This window comes from Dermacentor andersoni, chromosome 1, assembly GCF_023375885.2.
Source record: "Dermacentor andersoni chromosome 1, qqDerAnde1_hic_scaffold, whole genome shotgun sequence".
Lineage (NCBI taxonomy): Eukaryota > Metazoa > Arthropoda > Arachnida > Ixodida > Ixodidae > Dermacentor > Dermacentor andersoni.
Genome location: NC_092814.1, coordinates 399,014,515 through 399,038,568, shown reverse-complemented (window position 1 = coordinate 399,038,568; position 24,054 = coordinate 399,014,515).

Here is a 24,054-nt window from a genome sequence, read left to right as displayed (position 1 = left end):
GCGGTGAAGCTCGACAAATTTGTAATTTTTTCGCACGATATTACCAAATTTATTTCTTTGAGACCTAATCTTGAGCGGAGCAGGTGCAAGTGGTTACATTCACCTTAAACGCAGGTGCACTGTGGAGCCATCTGTTCGATTCCAAGATGTGTTTGCGTCTATGGTGGGCTTTACATCAACTATTGGGCAGTGCGGTGAAGCTCGACAAATTTGTAATTATGTCGCACAATATGACGGAATTTAGTGTTTTGTGACTGAATTGTGAGCGGAGCGGCTGCAAATGGTTACATTGACCTTAAGCGCAGGTGCACTGCGGAACCATCTGTTCGATTCCATGATGTGTTTGCGTCTCTGGAGGGCTTTACCTCGACGCTTGAGCAGTGCGGTGAAGCTCGAGAAATTTTAATTATGTCGCAGGATATTACCGAATTTGTGCTTTGGGACTGAATCTTGAGCCGAGCGGCTGCAAATGGTTACATTCACCTTAAGCGCACGTGCACTTTGGAGCCATTTGTTCGATTGCACGATGTGTTTGCGTCTGCGGAGTGCTTTACCTCAACTATTGGGCAGTGCAGTGAAGCTCGACAAATTTGAAATGTCGCACAATATGACCGAATGTAGTGCTTTGAGACTGAATCTTGAGCGGAGCGGCTGCGAATGGTTACATTGACCTTAACCCCAAGTCACTGTGGAGCCATCTGTTCGATTACACGATGAGTTTGCGTCTGTCGGGGGCTTTACCTCAACGCTTGGGCAGTGCGGTGATGCTCGACAAATTTGTAATCATATCGCACGATATTACCGAATTTAGTGCTTTGAGACCGTCTTGAGCGGAGAAGTTGCAAATGGTTACATTCACCTTAAGCGCAGTTGCACTGTGGAGGCATCTGTTCGAATCTACGATGTCTTTGCGTCTGTCGAGGGCTTTACCTCAACGCTTGGGCTGTGCAGTGAAGCTCGACAAATTTGTAATTATGTCGCACGATAATACCGAATTCAGTGTTTGAGACTGAATTGTGAGCGGAGCGGATGCAAATGGTTACATTCACCTTAAGCGCAGGAGCACTGTGGAGCCATCTGTTCGATTACACGATGAGTTTGCGTCTGTCAGGGGCTTTACCTCAACGTTTGGGCAGTGCGGTGAAGCTCGACAAATTTGTAATCATGTCGCACGATATTACCGAATTTAGTGCTTTGAGACTGTCTTGAGCGGAGCAGTTGCAAATGGTTACATTCACCTTAAGCGCAGTAGCACTGTGGATCCATCTGTTCGATTCCACGATGAGTTTGCGTCTGTCGAGGGCTTTACCTAAACGTTTGGGCAGTGCAGTGAAGGTCGACAAATTTGTAATTATGTCGCACGATATTACCGAATTCAGTGCTTTGAGACTGAATCTTGAGCGGAGCGGGTGCAAATGGTTACATAAACCTTAAGTGCAGGAGCACTGTGGAGCCATCTGTTCGATTCCACGATGAGTTTGCGTCTGTCGAGGGCTTTATCTCCACGCTTGGGCAGTGCGGTAAAGCTCGACAAATTTGTAATCATGTCGCACGATATTACCGAATTTAGCGCTGTGAGACTGAATCTTGAGCGGAGCAGTTGCAAATGGTTACATTCACCTTAAGCGCAGTTGCACTGTGGATCCATCTGTTCGAATCCACAATGTCTTTGCGTCTGTCGAGGGCTTTACCTCAACGCTTGGGATGTGCAGTGAAGCTCGACAAATTTGTAATTATGTCGCACGATAATGCCGAATTCAGTGTTTGAGACTGAATCTTGAGCGGAGCAGGTGCAAATGGTTACATTCACCCTAAGCACAGGAGCACTTTGGAGCCATCTGTTCGATTGCACGATGAGTTTTCGTCTGTAAAGTGCTTTACCTGAACGCTTGGGCAGTGCAGTGAAGCTCGAGAAATTTGTAATTGTGGCGCACGATATTGCCGAATTTAGCGCTTTGAGACTGAATCTTGAGCGGAGCACTTGCAAATGGTTACATTCACCTTAAGCGCATTTGCACTGTGGAGCCATCTGTTCGAATCCACGATGTGTTTGCGTCTGTCCAGGGCTTTACCTCAACGCTTGGGCAGTTCGGTGAAGCTGGACAAATTTGTAATTATGTCGCACGATATTACCGAATTTAGTGCTTTGAGACTGAATCTTGAGCGGAGCGGTGCAAATGGTTGCATTCACCATAAGTGCAGGTGCATTGTGGAGCCATCTGTTCAATTGCACGATGTCTTTGCGTCTGTGTAGGGGTTTACCTCAACGATTGGGCAGTGCGGTGAAGCTCAACAAATTTAGAATTATGTCGCACGATATTCGTGAATTTCGTGCTTTGAGACTGAATCTTGAGTAGAGCGGCTGCAAATGGTTACATTCAGCTTAAGCGCAGGTGCACTGTGGAGACATCTGTTCGATTCCACGATGAGTTTGCGTCAGTGGAGGGCTTTACATCAATGATTGGGCAGTGCGGTGAAGCTCGACAAATTTGCAATTATGTCGCACAATATGACCGAATTTAGTGTTTTCAGACTGAATTGTGAAGGGAGCGGCTGCAAATGGTTACATTGACCTTCTGCGCAGGTGCACTGTGGATCCATCCGTTCGATTCCACGATGTGTTTGCGTCAGTGGAGGGCTTCACCTGAACGCTTGGGCAGTGCGGTGAAGCTGGACAAATTTTAATTATGTCGCAGTATATAACCGAATTTATTGCTTTGAGACTGAATCTTGAGTAGAGCGGCTGCAAATGGTTACATTCACATTAAGCGCAGGTACACTGTGGAGCCCTCTGTTCGATTCAACGATGTGTTTGCGTCTGTCGAGGGATTTACCTCAACGCTTGGATAGTGCGGTGAAGCTCGACAAATTTGTAATTTTTTCGCACGATATTACCAAATTTATTTCTTTGAGACCTAATCTTGAGCGGAGCAGGTGCAAGTGGTTACATTCACCTTAAACGCAGGTGCACTGTGGAGCCATCTGTTCGATTCCAAGATGTGTTTGCGTCTATGGTGGGCTTTACATCAACTATTGGGCAGTGCGGTGAAGCTCGACAAATTTGTAATTATGTCGCACAATATGACGGAATTTAGTGTTTTGTGACTGAATTGTGAGCGGAGCGGCTGCAAATGGTTACATTGACCTTAAGCGCAGGTGCACTGCGGAACCATCTGTTCGATTCCATGATGTGTTTGCGTCTCTGGAGGGCTTTACCTCGACGCTTGAGCAGTGCGGTGAAGCTCGAGAAATTTTAATTATGTCGCAGGATATTACCGAATTTGTGCTTTGGGACTGAATCTTGAGCCGAGCGGCTGCAAATGGTTACATTCACCTTAAGCGCACGTGCACTTTGGAGCCATTTGTTCGATTGCACGATGTGTTTGCGTCTGCGGAGTGCTTTACCTCAACTATTGGGCAGTGCAGTGAAGCTCGACAAATTTGAAATGTCGCACAATATGACCGAATGTAGTGCTTTGAGACTGAATCTTGAGCGGAGCGGCTGCGAATGGTTACATTGACCTTAACCCCAAGTCACTGTGGAGCCATCTGTTCGATTACACGATGAGTTTGCGTCTGTCGGGGGCTTTACCTCAACGCTTGGGCAGTGCGGTGATGCTCGACAAATTTGTAATCATATCGCACGATATTACCGAATTTAGTGCTTTGAGACCGTCTTGAGCGGAGAAGTTGCAAATGGTTACATTCACCTTAAGCGCAGTTGCACTGTGGAGGCATCTGTTCGAATCTACGATGTCTTTGCGTCTGTCGAGGGCTTTACCTCAACGCTTGGGCTGTGCAGTGAAGCTCGACAAATTTGTAATTATGTCGCACGATAATACCGAATTCAGTGTTTGAGACTGAATTGTGAGCGGAGCGGATGCAAATGGTTACATTCACCTTAAGCGCAGGAGCACTGTGGAGCCATCTGTTCGATTACACGATGAGTTTGCGTCTGTCAGGGGCTTTACCTCAACGTTTGGGCAGTGCGGTGAAGCTCGACAAATTTGTAATCATGTCGCACGATATTACCGAATTTAGTGCTTTGAGACTGTCTTGAGCGGAGCAGTTGCAAATGGTTACATTCACCTTAAGCGCAGTAGCACTGTGGATCCATCTGTTCGATTCCACGATGAGTTTGCGTCTGTCGAGGGCTTTACCTAAACGTTTGGGCAGTGCAGTGAAGGTCGACAAATTTGTAATTATGTCGCACGATATTACCGAATTCAGTGCTTTGAGACTGAATCTTGAGCGGAGCGGGTGCAAATGGTTACATAAACCTTAAGTGCAGGAGCACTGTGGAGCCATCTGTTCGATTCCACGATGAGTTTGCGTCTGTCGAGGGCTTTATCTCCACGCTTGGGCAGTGCGGTAAAGCTCGACAAATTTGTAATCATGTCGCACGATATTACCGAATTTAGCGCTGTGAGACTGAATCTTGAGCGGAGCAGTTGCAAATGGTTACATTCACCTTAAGCGCAGTTGCACTGTGGATCCATCTGTTCGAATCCACAATGTCTTTGCGTCTGTCGAGGGCTTTACCTCAACGCTTGGGATGTGCAGTGAAGCTCGACAAATTTGTAATTATGTCGCACGATAATGCCGAATTCAGTGTTTGAGACTGAATCTTGAGCGGAGCAGGTGCAAATGGTTACATTCACCCTAAGCACAGGAGCACTTTGGAGCCATCTGTTCGATTGCACGATGAGTTTTCGTCTGTAAAGTGCTTTACCTGAACGCTTGGGCAGTGCAGTGAAGCTCGAGAAATTTGTAATTGTGGCGCACGATATTGCCGAATTTAGCGCTTTGAGACTGAATCTTGAGCGGAGCACTTGCAAATGGTTACATTCACCTTAAGCGCATTTGCACTGTGGAGCCATCTGTTCGAATCCACGATGTGTTTGCGTCTGTCCAGGGCTTTACCTCAACGCTTGGGCAGTTCGGTGAAGCTGGACAAATTTGTAATTATGTCGCACGATATTACCGAATTTAGTGCTTTGAGACTGAATCTTGAGCGGAGCGGTGCAAATGGTTGCATTCACCATAAGTGCAGGTGCATTGTGGAGCCATCTGTTCAATTGCACGATGTCTTTGCGTCTGTGTAGGGGTTTACCTCAACGATTGGGCAGTGCGGTGAAGCTCAACAAATTTAGAATTATGTCGCACGATATTCGTGAATTTCGTGCTTTGAGACTGAATCTTGAGTAGAGCGGCTGCAAATGGTTACATTCAGCTTAAGCGCAGGTGCACTGTGGAGACATCTGTTCGATTCCACGATGAGTTTGCGTCAGTGGAGGGCTTTACATCAATGATTGGGCAGTGCGGTGAAGCTCGACAAATTTGCAATTATGTCGCACAATATGACCGAATTTAGTGTTTTCAGACTGAATTGTGAAGGGAGCGGCTGCAAATGGTTACATTGACCTTCTGCGCAGGTGCACTGTGGATCCATCCGTTCGATTCCACGATGTGTTTGCGTCAGTGGAGGGCTTCACCTGAACGCTTGGGCAGTGCGGTGAAGCTGGACAAATTTTAATTATGTCGCAGTATATAACCGAATTTATTGCTTTGAGACTGAATCTTGAGTAGAGCGGCTGCAAATGGTTACATTCACATTAAGCGCAGGTACACTGTGGAGCCCTCTGTTCGATTCAACGATGTGTTTGCGTCTGTCGAGGGATTTACCTCAACGCTTGGATAGTGCGGTGAAGCTCGACAAATTTGTAATTTTTTCGCACGATATTACCAAATTTATTTCTTTGAGACCTAATCTTGAGCGGAGCAGGTGCAAGTGGTTACATTCACCTTAAACGCAGGTGCACTGTGGAGCCATCTGTTCGATTCCAAGATGTGTTTGCGTCTATGGTGGGCTTTACATCAACTATTGGGCAGTGCGGTGAAGCTCGACAAATTTGTAATTATGTCGCACAATATGACGGAATTTAGTGTTTTGTGACTGAATTGTGAGCGGAGCGGCTGCAAATGGTTACATTGACCTTAAGCGCAGGTGCACTGCGGAACCATCTGTTCGATTCCATGATGTGTTTGCGTCTCTGGAGGGCTTTACCTCGACGCTTGAGCAGTGCGGTGAAGCTCGAGAAATTTTAATTATGTCGCAGGATATTACCGAATTTGTGCTTTGGGACTGAATCTTGAGCCGAGCGGCTGCAAATGGTTACATTCACCTTAAGCGCACGTGCACTTTGGAGCCATTTGTTCGATTGCACGATGTGTTTGCGTCTGCGGAGTGCTTTACCTCAACTATTGGGCAGTGCAGTGAAGCTCGACAAATTTGAAATGTCGCACAATATGACCGAATGTAGTGCTTTGAGACTGAATCTTGAGCGGAGCGGCTGCGAATGGTTACATTGACCTTAACCCCAAGTCACTGTGGAGCCATCTGTTCGATTACACGATGAGTTTGCGTCTGTCGGGGGCTTTACCTCAACGCTTGGGCAGTGCGGTGATGCTCGACAAATTTGTAATCATATCGCACGATATTACCGAATTTAGTGCTTTGAGACCGTCTTGAGCGGAGAAGTTGCAAATGGTTACATTCACCTTAAGCGCAGTTGCACTGTGGAGGCATCTGTTCGAATCTACGATGTCTTTGCGTCTGTCGAGGGCTTTACCTCAACGCTTGGGCTGTGCAGTGAAGCTCGACAAATTTGTAATTATGTCGCACGATAATACCGAATTCAGTGTTTGAGACTGAATCTTGAGCGGAGCGGGTGCAAATGGTTACATTCACCTTAAGCGCAGGTGCACTGTGGAGCCATCTGTTCGATTCCATGATGTGTTTGAGTTTGTGGAGGGCTTTACCTGAACGCTTGGGCAGTGCGGTGAAGCTCGACAAATTTTAATTATGTAGCAGTATATAACCAAATTTATTGCTTTGAGACTGAATCTTGAGTAGAGCGGCTGCAAATGGTTACATTCACCTTAAGCGCATGGCACAGTGGAGCCATCTGTTCGATTCAACGATGTGTTGGCGTCTGTCGAGGGCTTTACCTCAACGCTTGGATATTGCGGTGAAGCTCGACAAATTTGTAATTATTTCGCACGATATTACCGAATTTAGTGCTTTGAGACTGAATTGTGACCGGAGCGGATGCAAATGGTTACATTCACCTTAAGCGCAGGAGCACTGTGGAGCCATCTGTTCGATTACACGATGAGTTTGCGTCTGTCAGGGGCTTTACCTCAACGTTTGGGCAGTGCGGTGAAGCTCGACAAATTTGTAATCATGTCGCACGATATTACCGAATTTAGTGCTTTGAGACTGTCTTGAGCGGAGCAGTTGCAAATGGTTACATTCACCTTAAGCGCAGTAGCACTGTGGATCCATCTGTTCGATTCCACGATGAGTTTGCGTCTGTCGAGGGCTTTACCTAAACGTTTGGGCAGTGCAGTGAAGGTCGACAAATTTGTAATTATGTCGCACGATATTACCGAATTCAGTGCTTTGAGACTGAATCTTGAGCGGAGCGGGTGCAAATGGTTACATAAACCTTAAGTGCAGGAGCACTGTGGAGCCATCTGTTCGATTACACGATGAGTTTGCGTCTGTCGAGGGCTTTATCTCCACGCTTGGGCAGTGCGGTAAAGCTCGACAAATTTGTAATCATGTCGCACGATATTACCGAATTTAGCGCTGTGAGACTGAATCTTGAGCGGAGCAGTTGCAAATGGTTACATTCACCTTAAGCGCAGTTGCACTGTGGAGCCATCTGTTCGAATCCACAATGTCTTTGCGTCTGTCCAGGGCTTTACCTCAACGCTTGGGATGTGCAGTGAAGCTCGACAAATTTGTAATTATGTCGCACGATAATACCGAATTCAGTGTTTGAGACTGAATCTTGAGCGGAGCGGGTGCAAATGGTTACATTCACCTTAAGCGCAGGAGCACTTTGGAGCCATCTGTTCGATTGCACGATGAGTTTTCGTCTGTCGACTGCTTTACCTGAACGCTTGGGCAGTGCGGTGAAGCTCGACAAATTTGTAATTGTGTCGCACGATATCACCGAATTTAGATCTTTGAGACTGAATCTTGAGCGAAGCACTTGCAAATGGTTACATTCACCTTAAGCGCATTTGCACTGTGGAGCCATCTGTTCGAATCCAGGATGTGTTCGCGTCTGTCGAGGGCTTTACCTCAACGCTTGGGCAGTGCGGTGAAGCTCGACAAATTTGTAAATATGTCGCACGATATTACCGAATTTAGTGCTTTGAGACTGAATCTTGAGCGGAGCGGTGCAAATGGTTGCATTCACCTTAAGTGCAGGTGCATTGTGGAGCCATCTGTTCAATTGCACGATGTCTTTCCGTCTGTGTAGGGCTTTACCTCAACGATTGGGCAGTGCGGTGTAGCTCAACAAATTTAGTATTATGTCGCACGATATTCCTGAATTTCGTGCTTTGAGACTGAATCTTGAGTAGAGCGGCTGCAAAAGGTTACATTCAGTTTAAGCGCAGGTGCACTGTGGAGACATCTGTTCCATTCCGCGATGTGTTTGCGTCAGTGGAGGGCTTTACATCAATGATTGGGCAGTGCGTTGAAGCTCGACAAATTTGCAATTATGTCGCACAATATGACCGAATTTAGTGTTTTCAGACTGAATTGTGAACGGAGCGGCTGCAAATGGTTACATTGACCTTCAGCGCAGGTGCACTGTGGATCCATCCGTTCGATTCCGTGATGTGTTTGCGTTTGTGGAGGGCTTTACCTGAACGCTTGGGCAGTGCGGTGAAGCTCGACAACTTTTAATTATGTCGCAGTATATAACCGAATTTATTGCTTTGAGACTGAATCTTGAGTAGAGCGGCTGCAAATGGTTACATTCACCTTAAGCGCAGGTGCACTGTGGAGCCATCTGTTCGATTCAACGATGTGTTTGCGTCTGTCGAGGGCTTTATCTCAACGCTTGGATAGTGCGGTGAAGCTCGACAAATTTGTAATTATTTCGCACGATATTACCGAATATATTGCTTTGAGACCTAATCTTGAAAGGAGCGGCTGCAAATAGTTACATTGACCTTAAGCGCAGGTGCACTGTGGAGCCATATATTCGATTCAACGATGTGTTTGCTTCTGTCGAGGGCTTTACCTCAACACTTGGATAGTGCGGTGAAGCTCGACAAATTTGCAATTATGTCACACAATATGACCGAATTTAGTGTTTTGAGACTGAATTGTGAACGGAGCGGCTGCAAATGGTTACATTGACCTTAAGCGCAGGTGCAATGTGGAACCATCTGTTCGATTCCATGATGTGTTTGCGTCTGTGGAGGGATTTACCTCAATGCTTGGGCAGTACGGTGAAGCTCCACATATTTGTAATTATGTCGCACAATATGACCGAATTTAGCGCTTTGAGACGGAATTGTGAACGGAGCGGCTGCAAATAGTTACATTCACCTTAAGGGCAGTTGCACTGTGGAGCCATCTGTTCGAATCCACGATGTCATTGCGTCTGTCGAGGGCTTTACCTCAACGCTTGGGCTGTGCAGTGAAGCTCGACAAATTTGTAATTATGTCGCACGATGATACCGAATTCAGTGTTTGAGACTGAATCTTGAGCGGAGCGGGTGCAAATGGTTACATTAACCTTAAGTGCAGGAGCACTGTGGAGCCATCTGTTCGATTCCACGATGAGTTTGCGTCTGTCAAGGGCTTTACCTCAACGCTTGGGCAGTGCGGTGAAGCTCGACACATTTGTAATCATGTCGCACGATATTACCGAATTTAGTGCTTTGAGACTGAATCTTGAGCGGAGCATTTGCAAATGGTTACATTCACCTTAAGCGCCGTTGCACTCTGAGCCATCTGTTCGATTCCACGATGAGTTTGCGCGTCTCGAGGGCTTTTCCTCAACGCGTGGGCAGTGCGGTGAAGGTCGAAAAATTTGTAATTATGTCACACGATATTACCTGATTTAGTGCTTTCAGACTGAATCTTGAGCGGAGCGGTGCAAATGGTTACATTCACCTTAAGCGCAGGAGCACTGTGGAGCCATCGGTTCGATTGCACGATGAGTTTGCGTCTATCGAGTGCTTTACCTGAACGCTTGGGCAGTGCGGTGAAGCTCGACAAATTTGTAATTATGTCGCACGATATTACCGAATTTAGCGCTTTGAGACTGAATCTTGAGCGGAGCACTTGCAAATGGTTACATTCACTTTAAGCGCATTTTCACTGTGGAGCCATCTGTTCGAATCCACGATGTGTTTGCGTCTGTGGAGGGCTTAACATCAATGATTGGGCAGTGCGGTGAAGCTCGACAAATTTGCAATTATGTCGCACAATATGACCGAATTTAGTGTTTTGAGGCTGAATTGTGAACGGAGCGGCTGCAAATGGTTACATTGTCCTTAAGCGCAGGAGCACTGTGGATCCATTTGTTCGATTACACGATGTGTTTGCGTCTGTGGAGGGCTTTACCTGAACGCTTGGGCAGTGCGGTGAAGCTCGACAAATTTGTAATCATGTCGCACGATATTACCGAATTTAGTGCTTTGAGACTGAATCTTGAGCGGAGCAGTTGCAAATGGTTACATTCACCCTAAGCGCAGTTGCAGTGTGGAGCCATCTGTTCGATTCCACGATAAGTTTGCGTCTGTCGAGGGCTTTTCCTCAACTATTGGGCAGTGCAGTGGAGCTCGACAAATTAGAAATGTCGCACGATATCACCGAATTCAGTGCTTTGAGACTGAATGTTGAGCGGAGCAGTTGCAAATGGTTACATTCACATTAAGCGCAGTTGCACTGTGGAGCCATCTGTTCGATTCCACAATGAGTTTGCGTCTTTTGAGGGCTTTACCTCAACTCTTGGGCAGTGCGGTGAAGGTCGGCAAATTTGTAATCAGGTCGCACGATATTACTGAATTTATTGCTTTGAGACTGAATCTTGAGTAGAGCGGCTGCAAATGGTTACATTCACCTTAAGCGCAGGTGCACTGTGGAGCCATCTGTTCGATTCAACGATGTGTTTGCGTCTGTCGAGGGCTTTATCTCAACGCTTGGATAGTGCGGTGAAGCTCGACAAATTTGTAATTATTTCGCACGATATTACCGAATATATTGCTTTGAGACCTAATCTTGAAAGGAGCGGCTGCAAATAGTTACATTGACCTTAAGCGCAGGTGCACTGTGGAGCCATATATTCGATTCAACGATGTGTTTGCTTCTGTCGAGGGCTTTACCTCAACACTTGGATAGTGCGGTGAAGCTCGACAAATTTGCAATTATGTCACACAATATGACCGAATTTAGTGTTTTGAGACTGAATTGTGAACGGAGCGGCTGCAAATGGTTACATTGACCTTAAGCGCAGGTGCAATGTGGAACCATCTGTTCGATTCCATGATGTGTTTGCGTCTGTGGAGGGATTTACCTCAATGCTTGGGCAGTACGGTGAAGCTCCACATATTTGTAATTATGTCGCACAATATGACCGAATTTAGCGCTTTGAGACGGAATTGTGAACGGAGCGGCTGCAAATAGTTACATTCACCTTAAGGGCAGTTGCACTGTGGAGCCATCTGTTCGAATCCACGATGTCATTGCGTCTGTCGAGGGCTTCACCTCAACGCTTGGGCTGTGCAGTGAAGCTCGACAAATTTGTAATTATGTCGCACGATGATACCGAATTCAGTGTTTGAGACTGAATCTTGAGCGGAGCGGGTGCAAATGGTTACATTCACCTTAAGCGCAGGAGCACTTTGGAGCCATCTGTTCGATTGCACGATGAGTTTTCGTCTGTCGACTGCTTTACCTGAACGCTTGGGCAGTGCGGTGAAGCTCGACAAATTTGTAATTGTGTCGCACGATATCACCGAATTTAGATCTTTGAGACTGAATCTTGAGCGAAGCACTTGCAAATGGTTACATTCACCTTAAGCGCATTTGCACTGTGGAGCCATCTGTTCGAATCCAGGATGTGTTTGCGTCTGTCGAGGGCTTTACCTCAACGCTTGGGCAGTGCGGTGAAGCTCGACAAATCTGTAAATATGTCGCACGATATTACCGAATTTAGTGCTTTGAGACTGAATCTTGAGCGGAGCGGTGCAAATGGTTGCATTCACCTTAAGTGCAGGTGCATTGTGGAGCCATCTGTTCAATTGCACGATGTCTTTCCGTCTGTGTAGGGCTTTACCTCAACGATTGGGCAGTGCGGTGTAGCTCAACAAATTTAGTATTATGTCGCACGATATTCCTGAATTTTGTGCTTTGAGACTGAATCTTGAGTAGAGCGGCTGCAAAACGTTACATTCAGCTTAAGCGCAGGTGCACTGTGGAGACATCTGTTCCATTCCGCGATGTGTTTGCGTCAGTGGAGGGCTTTACATCAATGATTGGGCAGTGCGTTGAAGCTCGACAAATTTGCAATTATGTCGCACAATATGACCGAATTTAGTGTTTTCAGACTGAATTGTGAACGGAGCGGCTGCAAATGGTTACATTGACCTTCAGCACAGGTGCACTGTGGATCCATCCGTTCGATTCCATGATGTGTTTGCGTTTGTGGAGGGCTTTACCTGAACGCTTGGGCAGTGCGGTGAAGCTCGACAATTTTTAATTATGTCGCAGTATATAACCGAATTTATTGCTTTGAGACTGAATCTTGAGTAGAGCGGCTGCAAATGGTTACATTCACCTTAAGCGCAGGTGCACTGTGGAGCCATCTGTTTGATTCAACGATGTGTTTGCGTCTGTCGAGGGCTTTATCTCAACGCTTGGATAGTGCGGTGAAGCTCGACAAATTTGCAATTATGTCACACAATATGACCGAATTTAGTGTTTTGAGACTGAATTGTGAACGGAGCGGCTGCAAATGGTTACATTGACCTTAAGCGCAGGTGCAATGTGGAGCCATCTGTTCGATTCCATGATGTGTTTGCGTCTGTGGAGGGATTTACCTCAATGCTTGGGCAGTACGGTGAAGCTCCACATATTTGTAATTATGTCGCACAATATGACCGAATTTAGCGCTTTGAGACGGAATCTTGAGCGGAGGAGTTGCAAATGGTTACATTCACCTTAAGCGCAGTTGCACTGTGGAGCCATCTGTTCGAATCCACGATGTCATTGCGTCTGTCGAGGGCTTTACCTCAACGCTTGGGCTGTGCAGTGAAGCTCGACAAATTTGTAATTATGTCGCACGATGATACCGAATTCAGTGTTTGAGACTCAATCTTGAGCGGAGCAGGTGCAAATGGTTACATTAACCTTAAGTGCAGGAGCACTGTGGAGCCATCTGTTCGATTCCACGATGAGTTTGCGTCTGTCAAGGGCTTTACCTCAACGCTTGGGCAGTGCGGTGAAGCTCGACAAATTTTAATTAAGTAGCAATATATAACCAAATTTATTGCTTTGAGACTGAATCTTGAGTAGAGCGGCTGCAAATGGTTACATTCACCTTGAGCGCATGGCACAGTGGAGCCATCTGTTCGATTCAACGATGTGTTGGCGTCTGACGAGGGCTTTACCTCAACGCTTGGATAGTGCGGTGAAGCTCGACAAATTTGTAATTATTTCGCACGATATTACCGAATTTAGTGCTTTGAGACTGAATCTTGAGCAGAGCGGTTGCAAATGGTTGCAGTGACTTTAAGCGCAGTTACACTGTGGAGCCATCTGTTCGAATCCACGATGTCTTTGCGTCTGTCGAGGGCTTTACTTCAACGCTTGGGCTGTGCGGTGAAGCTCGACAAATTTGTAATTATGTCGCACGATATTACCGAATTTAGTGCTTTGAGACTGAATCTTGAGCGGAGCGGGTGCAAATGGTTACACTCACCTTAAGCGTAGGAGCACTGTGGAGCCATCTGTTCGATTGCACGATGAGTTTGCGTCTGTCGAGTGCTTTACCTGAACGCTTGGGGAGTGCGGTGAAGCTCGACAAATTTGCATATATATCACACGATATTACCGAATTTAGCGCTTTGAGAATGAATCTTGAGCGGAGCACTTGCAAATGGTTACATTCACCTTAAGCGCAGGAGCACTGTGGAGCCACCTGTTCGATTCCACGATGAGTTTGCGTCTGTCGCGGGCTTTACCTCAACGCTTGGGCTGTGCGGTGAAGATCGACAAATTTGTAATTATGTCGCACGATATTACCGAATTTAGCGCTTTGAGACTGAATCTTGAGCGGAGCACTTGCAAATGGTTACATTCATCTTAAGTGCAGTTACACTGTGGAGCCATCTGTTCCAATCCACGTTGTCTTTGCGTCTGTCGAGGGCTTTACCTCAACGCTTGGGCAGTGCGGTGAAGCTCGAGAAATTTTAATTATGTCGCAGGATATTACGGAATTTAGTGATTTGAGACTGAATCTTGAGTCGAGCGGCTGCAAATGGTTACATTCACTTTAAGCGCGGGTGCACTTTGGTGCCATCTGTTCGATTCCACGATGTGTTTGCGTCTGTGGAGGGCTTTACCTCAACGCTTAGCAAGTGCGGTGAAGCTCGAGAAATTTGTAATTACGTAGCACGATATCACCGAATTTATTGCTTTGAGACTGAATGTTGAGTGGAGCGGCTGCAAATGGTTACATTCACCTTCAGGAGAAGTGCACTATGGAGCCCTCTGTTCAATTCCACGATGTCTTTGCTTCTGTGTAGGGCTCTACCTCTACGATTGGGCAGTGCGATGAAGCTCAACAAATTTAGAATTATGTCCAACGATATTACCGAATTTCGTGCTTTGACACTGAATCTTCAGTAGAGCGGCTGCAAATGGTTACATTCACCTTAAGCGCAGGAGCACTGTGGAGCCATCTGTTCGATTACACGATGAGTTTGCGTCTGTCGGGGGCTTTACCTCAACGCTTGGGCAGTGCGGTGAAGCTCGACAAATTTGTAATTATGTCGCACGATATTACCGAATTTGGTGCTTTCAGACTGAATCTTGAGCGGAGCGGGTGCAAATCGTTACATTCACCTTAAGCGAAGGAGCACTGTGGAGCCATCTGTTCGATTCCACGACGAGTTTGTGTCTGTCGAGGGCTTTACCTCCACGATTGGGCAGTGCGGTGAAGCTCGACAAATTTGTAATCATGTCGCACGATATTACCGAATTTAGCGCTTTGAGACTGAATCTTGAGCGGAGCAGTTGCCAATGGTTACACTCACCTGAAGCGCAGTTGCACTGTGGAGCCATCTGTTCGAATCCACAATGTCTTTGCGTCTGTCGAGGGCTTTACCTCAACGCTTGGGCTGTGCAGTGAAGCTCGACAAATTTGTAATTATGTCGCACGATAATACCGAATTCAGTGTTTGAGATTGAATCTTGAGCGGAGCGGGTGCAAATGGTTACATTCACCCTAAGCACAGGAGCACTTTGGAGCCATCTGTTCGATTGCACGAGGAGTTTTCGTCTGTAAAGTGCTTTACCTGAACGCTTGGGCAGTGCAGTGAAGCTCGACAAATTTGTAATTGTGTCGCACGATATTGCCGAATTTAGCGCTTTGAGACTGAATCTTGAGCGGAGCACTTGCAAATGGTTACATTCACCTTAAGCGCATTTGCACTGTGGAGCCATCTGTTCGAATCCACGATGTGTTTGCGTCTGTCCAGGGCTTTACCTCAACGCTTGGGCAGTGCGGTGAAGGTGGACAAATTTGTAATTATGTCGCACGATATTACCGAATTTAGTGCTTTGAGACTGAATCTTGAGCGGAGCGGTGCAAATGGTTGCATTCACCTTAAGTGCAGGTGCATTGTGGAGCCATCTGTTCAATTGCACGATGTCTTTGCGTCTGTGTAGGGCTTTACCTCAACGATTGGGCAGTGCGGTGAAGCTCAACAAATTTAGAATTATGTCGCACGATATTCGTGAATTTCGTGCTTTGAGACTGAATCTTGAGTAGAGCGGCTGCAAATGGTTACATTCAGCTTAAGCGCAGGTGCACTGTGGAGACATCTGTTCGATTCCACGTTGTGTTTGCGTCAGTGGAGGGCTTTACATCAATGATTGGGCAGTGCGGTGAAGCTCGACAAATTTGCAATTATGTCGCACAATATGACCGAATTTAGTGTTTTCAGACTGAATTGTGAAGGGAGCGGCTGCAAATGGTTACATTGACCTTCAGCGCAGGTGCACTGTGGATCCATCCGTTCGATTCCATGATGTGTTTGCGTTTGTGGAGGGCTTTACCTGAACGCTTGGGCTGTGCGGTGAAGCTCGACAACTTTTAATTATGTCGCAGTATATAACCGAATTTATTGCTTTGAGACTGAATCTTGAGTAGAGCGGCTGCAAATGGTTACATTCACCTTAAGCGCAGGTGCACTGTGGAGCCATATATTCGATTCAACGATGTGTTTGCTTCTGTCGAGGGCTTTACCTCAACACTTGGATAGTGCGGTGAAGCTCGAAAAATTTGCAATTATGTCACACAATATGACCGAATTTAGTGTTTTGAGACTGAATTGTGAACGGAGCGGCTGCAAATGGTTACATTGACCTTAAGCGCAGGTACAATGTGGAGCCATCTGTTCGATTCCATGATGTGTTTGCGTCTGTGGAGGGATTTACCTCAATGCTTGGGCAGTACGGTGAAGGTCCACATATTTGTAATTATGTCGCACAATATGACCGAATTTAGCGCTTTGAGACGGAATCTTGAGCGGAGGAGTTGCAAATGGTTACATTCACCTTAAGCGCAGTTGCACTGTGGAGCCATCTGTTCGAATCCACGATGTCATTGCGTCTGTCGAGGGCTTTACCTCAACGCTTGGGCTGTGCGGTGAAGCTCGGCAAATTTGTAATTATGTCGCACGATATTACCGAATTTAGCGCTTTGAGACTGAATCTTGAGCGGAGCACTTGCAAATGGTTACATTCATCTTAGGCGCAGTTACACTGTGGAGCCATCTGTTCGAATCCACGATGTCTTTGCGTCTGTCGAGGGCTTTACCTCAACGCTTGGGCAGTGCGGTGAAGCTCGAGAAATTTTAATCATGTCGCAGGGTATTACGGAATTTAGTGATTTGGGACTGAATCTTGAGTTGAGCGGCTGCAAATGGTTACATTCACTTTAAGCGCGGGTGCACTTTGGAGCCATCTGTTCGATTCCACGATGTGTTTGCGTCTGTGGAGGGCTTTACCTCAACGCTTAAAAGTGCGGTGAAGCTCGAGAAATTTGTAATTACGTAGCACGATATCACCGAATTTAGTGCTTTGAGACTGAATGTTGAGTGGAGCGGCTGCAAATGGTTACATTCACGTTAAGGAGAGGCGCACTATGGAGCCCTCTGTTCAATTCCACGATGTCTTTGCGTCTGTGTAGGGCTTTACCTCAACGATTGGGCAGTGCGATGAAGCTCAACAAATTTAGAATTATGTCGCACGATATTACCGAATTTCGTGCTTTGACACTGAATCTTGAGTAGAGCGGCTGCAAATGGTTACATTTACCTTAAGCGCAGGTGCACTGTGAAGCCATCTGTTCGATTCCATGATTTGTTTGCGTTTGTGGAGTGCTTCACCTGAACGCTTGGGCAGTGCGGTGAAGCTCGACAAATTTTAAATATGTCGCAGTATATAACCGAATTTATTGCTTTGAGACTGAATCTTGAGTAGAGCGGCTGCAAATGGTTACATTCACCTTAAGCGCATGGCACTGTGGAGCCATCGGTTCGATTCAACGATGTGTTGGCGTCTGTCGAGGACTTTACCACAACGCTTGGATAGTGCGGTGAAGCTCGACAAATTTGTAATTATTTCGCACGATATTACCGAATTTAGTGCTTTGAGACTGAATTGTGAGCGGAGCGGGTGCAAATGGTTACATTCACCTTAAGCGCAGGAGCACTGTGGAGCCATGTGTTCGATTACACGATGAGTTTGCGTCTGTCGGGAGCTTTACCTCAACGCTTGGGCAGTGCGGTGAACCTCGACAAATTTGTAATCATGTCGCACGATATTACCGAATGTAGCGCTTTGAGACTGAATCTTGAGCGGAGCAGTTGCCAATGGTTACACTCACCTGAAGCGCAGTTGCACTGTGGAGCCATCTGTTCGAATCCACAATGTCATAGCGTCTGTCGAGTGCTTTACCTCAACGCTTGGGCTGTGCAGTGAAGCTCGACAAATTTGTAATTATGTCGCACGATAATACCGAATTCAGTGGTTGAGACTGAATCTTGAGCGGAGCGGGTGCAAATGGTTACATTCACCCTAAGCACAGGAGCACTTTGGAGCCATCTGTTCGATTGCACGATGAGTTTTCGTCTGTAAAGTGCTTTACCTGAACGCTTGGGCAGTGCAGTGAAGCTCGACAAATTTGTAATTGTGTCGCACGATATTGCCGAATTTAGCGCTTTGAGACTGAATCTTGAGCGGAGCACTTGCAAATGGTTACATTCACCTTAAGCGCATTTGCACTGTGGAGCCATCTGTTTGAATCCACGATGTGTTTGCGTCTGTCCAGGGCTTTACCTCAACGCTTGGGCAGTGCGGTGAAGCTGGACAAATTTGTAATTAGGTCGCACGATATTACCGAATTTAGTGCTTTGAGACTGAATCTTGAGTGGAGCGGTGCAAATGGTTGCATTCACCTTAAGTGCAGGTGCATTGTGGAGCCATCTGTTCAATTGCACAATGTCTTTGCGTCTGTGTAGGGCTTTACCTCAACGATTGGGCAGTGCGGTGAAGCTCAACAAATTTAGAATTATGTCGCACGATATTCGTGAATTTCGTGCTTTGAGACTGAATCTTGAGTAGAGCGGCTGCAAATGGTTACATTCAGCTTAAGCGCAGGTGCACTGTGGAGACATCTGTTCGATTCCACGATGTGTTTGCGTCAGTGGAGGGCTTTACATCAATGATTGGGCAGTGCGGTGAAGCTCGACAAATTTGCAATTATGTCGCACAATATGACCGAATTTAGTGTTTTCAGACTGAATTGTGAAGGGAGCGGCTGCAAATGGTTACATTGACCTTCAGCGCAGGTGCACTGTGGATCCATCCGTTCGATTCCATGATGTGTTTGCGTTTGTGGAGGGCTTTACCTGAACGCTTGGGCTGTGCGGTGAAGCTCGACAACTTTTAATTATGTCGCAGTATATAACCGAATTTATTGCTTTGAGACTGAATCTTGAGTAGAGTGGCTGCAAATGGTTACATTCACCTTAAGCGCAGGTGCACTGTGGAGCCATCTGTTCGATTCAACGATGTGTTTGCGTCTGTCGAGGGCTTTATCTCAACGCTTGGATAGTGCGGTGAAGCTCGACAAATTTGTAATTATTTCGCACGATATTACCGAATATATTGCTTTGAGACCTAATCTTGAAAGGAGCGGCTGCAAATAGTTACATTGACCTTAAGCGCAGGTGCACTGTGGAGCCATATATTCGATTCAACGATGTGTTTGCTTCTGTCGAGGGCTTTACCTCAACACTTGGATAGTGCGGTGAAGCTCGACAAATTTGCAATTAGGTCACACAATATGACCGAATTTAGTGTTTTGAGACTGAATTGTGAACGGAGCGGCTGCAAATGGTTACATTGACCTTAAGCGCAGGTGCAATGTGGAGCCATCTGTTCGATTCCATGATGTGTTTGCGTCTGTGGAGGGATTTACCTCAATGCTTGGGCAGTACGGTGAAGCTCCACATATTTGTAATTATGTCGCACAATATGACCGAATTTAGCGCTTTGAGACGGAATCTTGAGCGGAGGAGTTGCAAATGGTTACATTCACCTTAAGCGCAGTTGCACTGTGGAGCCATCTGTTCGAATCCACGATGTCATTGCGTCTGTCGAGGGCTTTACCTCAACGCTTGGGCTGTGCGGTGAAGCTCGGCAAATTTGTAATTATGTCGCACGATATTACCGAATTTAGCGCTTTGAGACTGAATCTTGAGCGGAGCACTTGCAAATGGTTACATTCATCTTAGGCGCAGTTACACTGTGGAGCCATCTGTTCGAATCCACGATGTCTTTGCGTCTGTCGAGGGCTTTACCTCAACGCTTGGGCAGTGCGGTGAAGCTCGAGAAATCTTAATCATGTCGCAGGATATTACGGAATTTAGTGATTTGAGACTGAATCTTGAGTAGAGCGGCTGCAAATGGTTACATTCACCTTAAGCGCATGGCACTGTGGAGCCATCGGTTCGATTCAACGATGTGTTGGCGTCTGTCGAGGACTTTACCTCAACGCTTGGATAGTGCGGTGAAGCTCGACAAATTTGTAATTATTTCGCACGATATTACCGAATTTAGTGCTTTGAGACTGAATTGTGAGCGGAGCGGGTGCAAATGGTTACATTCACCTTAAGCGCAGGAGCACTGTGGAGCCATGTGTTCGATTACACGATGAGTTTGCGTCTGTGGAGGGCTTTACCTCAACGCTTAGAAGTGCGGTGAAGCTCGAGAAATTTGTAATTACGTAGCACGATATCACCGAATTTAGTGCTTTGAGACTGAATGTTGAGTGGAGCGGCTGCAAATGGTTACATTCACCTTAAGGAGAGGCGCACTATGGAGCCCTCTGTTCAATTCCACGATGTCTTTGCGTCTGTGTAGGGCTTTACCTCAACGATTGGGCAGTGCGATGAAGCTCAACAAATTTAGAATTATGTCGCACGATATTACCGAATTTCGTGCTTTGACACTGAATCTTGAGTAGAGCGGCTGCAAATGGTTACATTCACCTTAAGCGCAGGTGCACTGTGAAGCCATCTGTTCGATTCCATGATTTGTTTGCGTTTGTGGAGGGCTTCACCTGAACGCTTGGGCAGTGCGGTGAAGCTCGACAAATTTTAAATATGTCGCAGTATATAACCGAATTTATTGCTTTGAGACTGAATCTTGAGTAGAGCGGCTGCAAATGCTTACATTCACCTTAAGCGCATGGCACTGTGGAGCCATCGGTTCGATTCAACGATGTGTTGGCGTCTGTCGAGGACTTTACCTCAACGCTTGGATAGTGCGGTGAAGCTCGACAAATTTGTAATTATTTCGCACGATATTACCGAATTTAGTGCTTTGAGACTGAATTGTGAGCGGAGCGGGTGCAAATGGTTACATTCACCTTAAGCGCAGGAGCACTGTGGAGCCATGTGTTCGATTACACGATGAGTTTGCGTCTGTCGGGAGCTTTACCTCAACGCTTGGGCAGTGCGGTGAACCTCGACAAATTTGTAATTATGTAGCACGATATTACCGAATTTAGTGCTTTGAGACTGTCTTGAGCGGAGCAGTTGCTAATGGTTACATTCACCTGAAGCGCAGTTGCACTGTGGAGCCATCTGTTCGATTCCACGATGAGTTTGCATCTCTCGAGGGCTTTGCCTCAACGCTTGGGCAGTGCAGTGAAGGTCGAAAAATTTGTAATTATGTCGCACGATAATACCGAATTCAGTGTTTGAGACTGAATCTTGAGCGGAGCGGGTGCATATGGTTACATTCACCTTAAGCGCAGGAGCACTTTGGAGCCATCTGCTCGATTCCACGATGAGTTTGCGTCTGTCAAGGGCTTTACCTCAACGCTTGGGCAGTGTGGTGAAGCTCGACACATTTGTAACCATGTCGCACGATATTACCGAATTTAGTGCTTTGAGACTGAATCTTGAGCGGAGCGGTTGCAAATGGTTGCAGTGACTTTAGGCGCAGTTGCACTGTGGAGCCATCTGTTCGAATCCACGATGTCTTTGCGTCTGTCGAGGGCTTTACTTCAACGCTTGGGCTGTGCGGTGAAGCTCGACAAATTTGTAATTATGTCGCACGATATTACCGAATTTAGTGCTTTGAGACTGAATCTTGAGCGGAGCGGGTGCAAATGGTTACACTAACCTTAAGCGTAGCAGCACTGTGGAGCCATCTGTTCGATTGCACGATGAGTTTGCGTCTGTCGAGTGCTTTACCTGAACGCTTGGGGAGTGCGGTGAAGCTCGACAAATTTGCATATATATCGCACGATATTACCGAATTTAGCGCTTTGAGAATGAATCTTGAGCGGAGCACTTGCAAATGGTTACATTCACCTTAAGCGCAGGAGCACTGTGGAGCCACCTGTTCGATTCCACGATGAGTTTGCGTCTGTCGAGGGCTTTACTTCAACGCTTGGGCTGTGCGGTGAAGCTCGACAAATTTGTAATTATGTCGCACGATATTACCGAATTTAGTGCTTTGAGACTGAATCTTGAGCGGAGCGGGTGCAAATGGTTACACTCACCTTAAGCGTAGCAGCACTGTGGAGCCATCTGTTCGATTGCACGATGAGTTTGCGTCTGTCGAGTGCTTTACCTGAACCCTTGGGGAGTGCGGTGAAGCTCGACAAATTTGCATATATATCGCACGATATTACCGAATTTAGCGCTTTGAGAATGAATCTTGAGCGGAGCACTTGCAAATGGTTACATTCACCTTAAGCGCAGGAGCACTGTGGAGCCACCTGTTCGATTCCACGATGAGTTTGCGTCTGTCGAGGGCTTTACCTCAACGTTTGGGCTGTGCGGTGAAGATCGACAAATTTGTAATTATGTCGCACGATATTACCGAATTTAGCGCTTTGAGACTGAACCTTGAGCGGAGCACTTGCAAATGGTTACATTCATCTTAAGCGCAGTTACACTGTGGAGCCATCTGTTCGAATCCACGATGTGTTTGCGTTTGTGGAGGGCTTTACATCAATGATTGGGTAGTGCGGTGAAGCTCGACAAATTTGCAATTATGTCGCACAATATGACCGAATTTAGTGTTTTGAGGCTGAATTGTGAACGGAGCGGCTGCAAATGGTTACATTGTCCTTAAGCGCAGGTGCACTGTGGATCCATTTGTTCGATTACACGATGTGTTTGCGTCTGTGGAGGGCTTTACCTGAATGCTTGGGCAGTGCGGTGAAGCTCGACAAATTTGTAATCATGTCGCACGATATTACCGAATTTAGTGCTTTGAGACTGAATCTTGAGCGGAGCAGTTGCAAATGGTTACATTCACCCTAAGCGCAGTTGTAGTGTGGAGCCATCTGTTCGATTCCACGATAAGTTTGCGTCTGTCGAGGGCTTTTCCTCAACTATTGGGCAGTGCAGTGGAGCTCGACAAATTAGAAATGTCGCACGATATCACCGAATTCAGTGCTTTGAGACTGAATATTGAGCGGAGCAGTTGCAAATGGTTACATTCACCTTAAGCGCAGTTGCACTGTGGAGCCATCTGTTCGATTCCACAATGAGTTTGCGTCTTTTGAGGGCTTTACCTCAACTCTTGGGCAGTGCGGTGAAGGTCGGCAAATTTGTAATCAGGTCGCACGATATTACTGAATTTAGTGCTTTGAGACTGAATCTTGAGCGGAGCGGGTGCAAATGGTTACATTCACCTTAAGCGGAGGAGCACTGTGGAGCCATCTTTTCGATTCAACGATGTGTTTGCGTCTGTCGAGGGCTTTATCTCAACGCTTGGATAGTGCGGTGAAGCTCGACAAATTTGTAATTATTTCGCACGATATTACCGAATTTAGTGCTTTGAGACTGAATTGTGAGCGGAGCGGATGCAAATGGTTACATTCACCTTAAGCGCAGGAGCACTGTGGAGCCATCTGTTCGATTACACGATGAGTTTGCGTCTGTCAGGGGCTTTACCTCAACGCTTGGGCAGTGCGGTGAAGCTCGACAAATTTGTAATCATGTCGCACGATATTACCGAATTTAGTGCTTTGAGACTGTCTTGAGCGGAGCAGTTGCAAATGGTTACATTCACCTTAAGCGCAGTAGCACTGTGGATCCATCTGTTCGATTCCACGATGAGTTTGCGTCTGTCGAGGGCTTTACCTCAACGTTTGGGCAGTGCAGTGAAGGTCGACAAATTTGTAATTATGTCGCACGATATTACCGAATTCAGTGCTTTGAGACTGAATCTTGAGCGGAGCGGGTGCAAATGGTTACATAAACCTTAAGTGCAGGAGCACTGTGGAGCCATCTGTTCGATTCCACGATGAGTTTGCGTCTGTCGAGGGCTTTATCTCCACGCTTGGGCAGTGCGGTAAAGCTCGACAAATTTGTAATTATGTCGCACGATATTACCGAATTTAGCGCTGTGAGACTGAA